Below are 7,046 nucleotides of genomic sequence, written 5' to 3'. Positions count from 1 at the left end.
ACAACAAGAAAGGGGACGACAGCACCACTCGGAGCCCTCAGTATTCTCGTAGTGAGAATCCAAAGGATGGGCTTTGTTCGGACTTGGTAGAGGTAAGAAGGAAGGGAGATCGTATACAACCTGTCTCTTATACACATCTAGATGTGTATAAGAGACAGGAGTACAAAAGGGGACGACAGCACCACTCGGAGCCCTCAGTATTCTCGTAGTGAGAATCCAAAGGATGGGCTTTGTTCGGACTTGGTAGAGGTAAGAAGGAAATGCAGTCGTGTACAAAGGATCAAGAAAGTGGGAGAATGGAAAGACTATCGTATAGTCGGGTGCTTGATCGTTTAGTGCGCAGTACACGATCATGTAGTAAAAACTGGGTGATCGTCTATACGATCGTTTAGTTCAGTGGAAGCGTTAAGCGATCGTCTAGGAAATGGTAGCGATCGTTTAGAAAAAGGCATGCGGGTGTGCGATCGTTTAGTAAACGCGATGCACTATCATATAGGCTTTCAAATACTATGCGATCAAAAATTTACACATTGTGAGAAATTATGCATATCCGTTGCAAACTGAAAACCATTTTCATTTTATTCTTCAGTTACTAAAACTGAATTGAACTTCCCACTAATACATGAATTCAGAGAAAATGATGGGAAATTATCTTATAACCGTCCAATTAATAAAATAATAAATATAATCATATTATATCTATAACCTATAGTTTGATATCATATATCAACCATAGTGTTTTCTTCTCAACTTGATATAAATCATATTTATATCCAATTTCCTCCAAATTTATGTATCTCATACATTTAGTCAATCATATCATATATCATTAACCAATTCAATTATATCATATATAATTGAACTCACTCTTATCAATTTGAACATTTCAAACTGACCCAAAAACTGATTCTCAACTTGTATCCAAGCTACCAAGGGGACCTTATAGACCTATGGCTCGAAGCTCCAACGGTACGTGAATAGCTTACTAAAATTTTTAGCCACGAGATCCACTATCCATTAACTGCCAGACATTCCATTAAAGATCGATAACTGAACTCTTTTTACTACAGATATATTTCTGTGTCCATCGGATATAACCAATCATAAGTACGATAACCCTTCACAAATGCTCGTAAGTACAATTGGGCCAAATTACCGTTTTGCCTCTGTAGTTACATCTCATTCCTTAAGTACTACTGATCCCTCTAATGAACAATATAACATAGTCCTACTATGTGTGAACACCTCTCAGGCCATGAAAATGTGTGTGGCGCCACATCGTTCAAGTCCTGGAATCAGCCCTTAAGGGAGCTATCTATCTACTTGCCTCTGCTTCGGGGAAGGAGTGAATTCTATCTTGTGTAGCTGAGTTCCCAGCACCCACATCAGATGAATCCCCAAAATGGTAGGTTTGAGTCGGCGACCTGGCCACTCGTACCCATGCAAATCAAAGAACCGTCCTCAATGGTAGGAGTTCCCAACTCACTCAAGATTGAGGTCATGTTACCTATGGTCATCCTAATGAAGTGAAGTCTTTGTCATGAACAGGAGAGAGCAGCCACCTTTCACCATTGATGCTCTATAAATACCAAGTGCATTCTTCAGAAAAAAAGTTTACGATATATATAATCAGTTGTCCAGTTCGCACGTCTTGTTCTTAGTTTTCTTCCATTTTAAGGCGGAGCAAGAGAAGAGTGGTGGCGTCGGAGATCACCCAGGACAACTCGAGAGAGAACCTTGGGGCGTAAGAGCAGAGAGTGGGCCGACTCTCGCGAGAGTGAGAATATCTTTAGAGCACGAGTAAAAATAGTGTAAACGCCTGGCAACAAGAAATTGCTACTAAGCTTTTTATTATACTTGCATTGTTATTTTGTACTTCATCTTCATATCTATTCAATGGATGTTCTATTTCTACATCTGCTCACTCTCTTAATACGCATGAATAGCTAAACTAGTTGAATGGGTTGAGAAGAACTAATCTAACATGACCTAGTAAGTTTATTGCTTGCGATTGTCTTATTTTATGCTGTGCAAAATATCCTATAGAGTTACTCGAAAGAGAGTCTAAAGAAAGAACCTAATGTCTCGAGAGAGCTAGGTTAGAATCTGGACTCGAAAGAGCAAGATTAGGCTTGATAAACAAGAGATAGAGACTTAGAGATAAGCTCTGTTTGTTAACTTGCATCGCATGCATCCTAGGAATGGGAATGATATTATGTGGTCACATATTTGTGGAATGTCATATTGTCATCGCATAAATAGAGATAGAGGTTTATGTGTAAACCCTGTAAACTTATCGCATATATATCGCATGCGTTCTAGCCTTAGAAGCCGTGGTATTCGCACCGAGAGGTGGTTTACTATTGTATGCATGTCGCATGATCGCAAGCTGAACGTATTCTAAGGAGTGTTAGTCAAAATCTTTCTCAACCCGTTCACTGCATACTCATCGCATTTCCTGTTTACCAACTCTTTTCAAACTTCGCCACATTTATTATTTATTTTTAATTAAGGCAATCAACAAACCAAACACTTTATTTATTTTCCCCGTTACCGCAAAGTTTTCATCAAAATTATCAACGTAATCTATTTTCACAAGTTCCTGTGTTCGACCTTGGACTTACTAGGAAACTCAGAGGAATTTACACTTGAATTCCGTTGGGGAAACTTGAGTGCACAACGCAATTCCATCAACGCATATCATCCATATTTCCACTTCATAAAATAATGCATCAGTCACCACATATCTGCTTAAGGTACATAAAGACAACCGGGGATTTTAAGTTTATTGGTTTTTGGTAAAGCAAATAAAACATTCAATATGCAAAATCAAGAAGTGAAGTAAATATCATTTATATATCACAAACTTTCATACAAACTGTTTACATACTACAGAACACGAGACTTTAGGGCATCATCCCCAACAATCTCCCATTTGTCCTAAAGCGAAGTGGGTGTACAAAACAATAAACTAGGGCACTAAGGCCCAGTACAACAAAATCTCCCACTTGCCCTAGTTCAGCTACGGGCGGTCCCGCAGACCCATGCTCTGAAGGTGAGCCTCAAACACTGTAGCCGTGAGGAGCCTTCGTAAACAGGTCAGCAACGTTGTGCTCCAAAACAATCTTTGCGACGATCACGTCCCCTTGATACATTATCTCGCGGATCAGATGATACTTTTGCTCTATGTGTTTGCCGCGCCTATGACTCTTGGGCTCCTTGGAGTTCGCCATAGAACCACTATTGTCACAATAGAGGGTGATGGACCTAGACATATCTAGAACAACTCCCAGTTCTGTCAAGAACTTCCTGAGCCAGACGGTCTCCTTAGCAGCTTCGCAAGCCGCTACGTACTTCGCCTCCATAGTGGAGTTAGCGATGCACCCCTGCTTAGTGCTTTACCATACTACAGCTCCTCTGTTAAGAGTAAAACTAACCCTGAAGTGGACTTGTGAAAGTCCTTATCAGTCTGAAAGTCAAAATCCGTATATCCAGTAAGGATCAAATCCCTAGATCCATACACGAGCATGTAGTCCCTCGTTCTCCGAAGATACTTGAGGATGTTCTTCATTGCGGTCCAGTGACCCTGGCCTGGGTTAGACAGATACCTACTGACTATTCCCACAGCGTAGTAGATGTCTGGACTAGTGCAGAGCATCGCGTACATCAAACTACCAACGACAGATGCATATGAGACCCGTCTCATTTTCTCAACCTCTTGAAGCGTCTTAGGACACATATCCTTAGACAAAGTGACTCTATGCCTGAACGGTAGTAGGCCCCTTTTGGTGTCCTACATCGAGTACTTGAGCAACATCTTGTCAATGTACGATGCTTGAGACAGTGCTAGCATTTTGTTCTTATGATCTCGAAAGATCTATATACCTAGAAAAAACTGGGTCTCTCCCAAATCTTTCATTTGGAATTGGGTCACTAGCCAGTTCTTAACTGCAGTCAGTAGACTTACATCATTCCCAATGAGTAGTATATCATCTACATACAACACTAAGAAAACTACTGAAGTGTTGATGATCTTCTTGTAGACACAAGGTTCATCAACGTTTTGGTCAAAGCTATACAACTTGATCGCAGTATCAACCCGTATGTTCCAAGATCGAGACACCTGTTTCATCCCCAACAGGTTGGTCGTTGTGGCCCTACCAATCTTTCAGAGTTAGGCAATTATATTCTTTGAGGTGAAAAGAAATACATAATATGTTACATATGTAACTTTATTCTTTATTAATTAGATTCGGGCAGATATTCAAATTGATATCTTCCATTATGGATTAACCCTTATCTATCCCCCAATTATAGTGTAGATGCATCATAAATCAAAAAAGGAACCTATGGGGGGACTGGACTAGTTTTGGAGGTGCTACGTGTTCTAGGTCCGGCTTGGAACAACCACCTCCAAATTCCATTTGAGAAAGATTAATCTTATTGATTAATCGGGTGGATCCATGCATGTATATATAAAGTAATAGTAAAGATGGTTCCTCTACCGAAATACTAACCCTAACGCAAAATAATTAAGTTCTTCCACCCGCAATAAGTTCATGTCGACTCTTGGGTTTTGAATGGACGCAATAACTGCACGCATTATTAATATCGCGATGTCTTCATCAGCTCGATGTCCAATTGCAATAACCATTCATATTCATCGTAGAAGACATTTTCCACCCATGAAATAAATATCGCACTCGCAATTTCATACTTACCTTAATCGCGATCAACTACTAGACACCATTAATTTAATCCACGCCAGCTTACTTGTTTGACCCATAACATGACTTGACATGCATAATCCATGCACATCCTCATCCATATCAAATTAACTAAATTTCACATTTTACTTTAAGGATGTCCTAACATTTGTATCCACTAGTATTATCGTGAAACAACCATTCTGAAGAACAAAATTCAATCATGAACAATACTGTCTCCAATTTTTTTTCAAGATGGCATCATCGGCAAGGGATGTCATTTTGAAGAACTTGTGCATCAATAATACAAAATATAAATTTGATATAGCTGAATGAGTAATGTTCTACATGAGAGGTTTGTACATTCGATTTGGTGGACAATGGAACAACAATAGAACCTACTCCATTTCTGGAACGTTGAAAGGGATATTGGTTCCAACAACAATAAATATAACGAATTAATAGCTTGTATTTGCAGTGCGTCTGGTATAGACCCCAATGAATATGATGTTGAAATCACCATTAAGGAAAATTTTGCGTAACCGTCCCCTCTACTAGACATATGGGATGATGACGGTGTGGAGTTCATCCTAGCGGACGAGCATTTATCGATAATCCAACTATGTATAATGACTACCTGGAAAGAACAAAAAAATACTGAGGATGATGATTATGGGGCGTATAACAACAATTTAGAATACGATGAGACCGTGAATTTAGACAATCATGACTACAGTGACTTCCATGATTCATGGTATGAGGCAGCCCATGATGAATGCAACGAACTACCAACTTGGGAACCAACTACGAAAATTTGTAGGACGCTTACATCCATCCTCCCGGTGATGATACATACCAATATCGGGGTGGTACTGGTAGGTGGAGGTCAACGTACAACTACAGATCCCATCCCACCTTAAATGATCCCGAACCCTCAAATGCAGTTGCACGACGAAACGCCAGTGCTCCTTCAACCTCACAACCGGACACTAACATCCCCAACACATGACACTTTTATCCAAACATGACATCACAACTCCCGATTGGAGGAACTGTACATATTTTCTATCAGAGAAAACTTTGAATTCCACATTCTTAAGTCGTGTAAGGATTTACTTACGTTTGCGTGTAAAAGTGACGATTGTCAATGGAGACTACGTGTCGTACGTATGAACGAATGTGGAATATTTAGGGTCTCCAAGTATTGACATTCATACACACTCCCGATCATTGATAAGCAATAATCACAGTCACGCAACTGCCTCACTGATTGGTAAGATGATTGCAAATAAAGTATGGGGTGTCGGTCGTGCGTATAAGTCAAATCACATTATTGAGAATATAGAGTCAATATAAGCTATGATAAAGCATGGCTTGCACGCGAGACAACATATTCACTAGTATGAGGCTCCCTGAAGACTGCAAACCCAAGTGTTGTATCTGACATACAATTAGAAGATACAATACACTTCAAAATATATGTTCATGCTCTTAGGCCCTTCTATCCGAGGGTATGCTAGCTATCGACCCATTAGTTATACCCTATCCAATGGAAAATATAAAGGTTGCATGTTGGTTACCATTAGTTTCGATAGTAACAATCAATTATACCCTCTCGTGTATGGAATAGTGGAGAAAGAGTTGGATGCATCATGGACATACTTCATGCGACACCTTCATCGTTGCATAAGCGAAGATCTGAACATGGTCCTTGTTTCTGACCATCACATTAATATATCAAACACAACGGATCAAGTCTTCCCAAACATATTGTTGGGTTTTATGTCCTAAAACTCGTGATTTATAAACAATTGAACTTATTCTGGAAATTCAATAAGATGTTATTGAATAGATGTTTGCTTAATAGAAATCCAATAAACCTAAAAGTCCCTTGACTATTCGATAAGTACTTGAACTTTATGTGGAGACATAAAAGTAGATCAGGTTCAAGTAAATAGTCAAAATGATTTATAGTATATGAATAAGGTTAGGTGCCTTATTCTGGTAACACTATTAGATGTGGTCTGGTCTTTAGTAATTACAAAGAGTTGTAAAGTGCTACAAACAAAGTGATCCTAATTCGTTCATATTGGAACATGAGGAGTGGGGGTGTCCTTGTGCAAAAGGGTTTGTACAAGATCGGATGACGAAATCAGTCACTCTTACTTTATAACGCTGTTTACTATTTAAGACTGATTATTTCAAAGCGATGACCTAGGTAACTTGACCTTAATCCTGAGCTAACTATGAACTCCTATTTATTCGGGATTATCCTTAGATTTGCATAGGTGAGAATTGGCTCAACAGCGCCGGCTCAATAACTTCCCATTTCAGGGGTAA

At 39.4% G+C, this 7,046-nt stretch overlaps 1 long non-coding RNA gene across 1 annotated transcript; it reads right to left on the bottom strand.

Moving 5' to 3' along the window:
- Positions 1-5,004: 5,004 nt before the first annotated feature.
- LOC120091947 lies at positions 5,005-5,753 on the bottom strand. The gene is made up of 2 exons (XR_005485868.1): positions 5,563-5,753; positions 5,005-5,343 (listed from the first exon to the last, which is right to left on the bottom strand). It is a non-coding gene; the product is annotated as an uncharacterized LOC120091947 (long non-coding RNA).
- Between the last annotated feature and the right edge of the window lie 1,293 nt (positions 5,754-7,046).

Source organism: Benincasa hispida, chromosome 11, assembly GCF_009727055.1.
Source record: "Benincasa hispida cultivar B227 chromosome 11, ASM972705v1, whole genome shotgun sequence".
NCBI lineage: Eukaryota > Viridiplantae > Streptophyta > Magnoliopsida > Cucurbitales > Cucurbitaceae > Benincasa > Benincasa hispida.
Note: the sequence above shows the minus strand (reverse complement) of the source record. Positions and strands in the feature narration are given on the sequence as shown.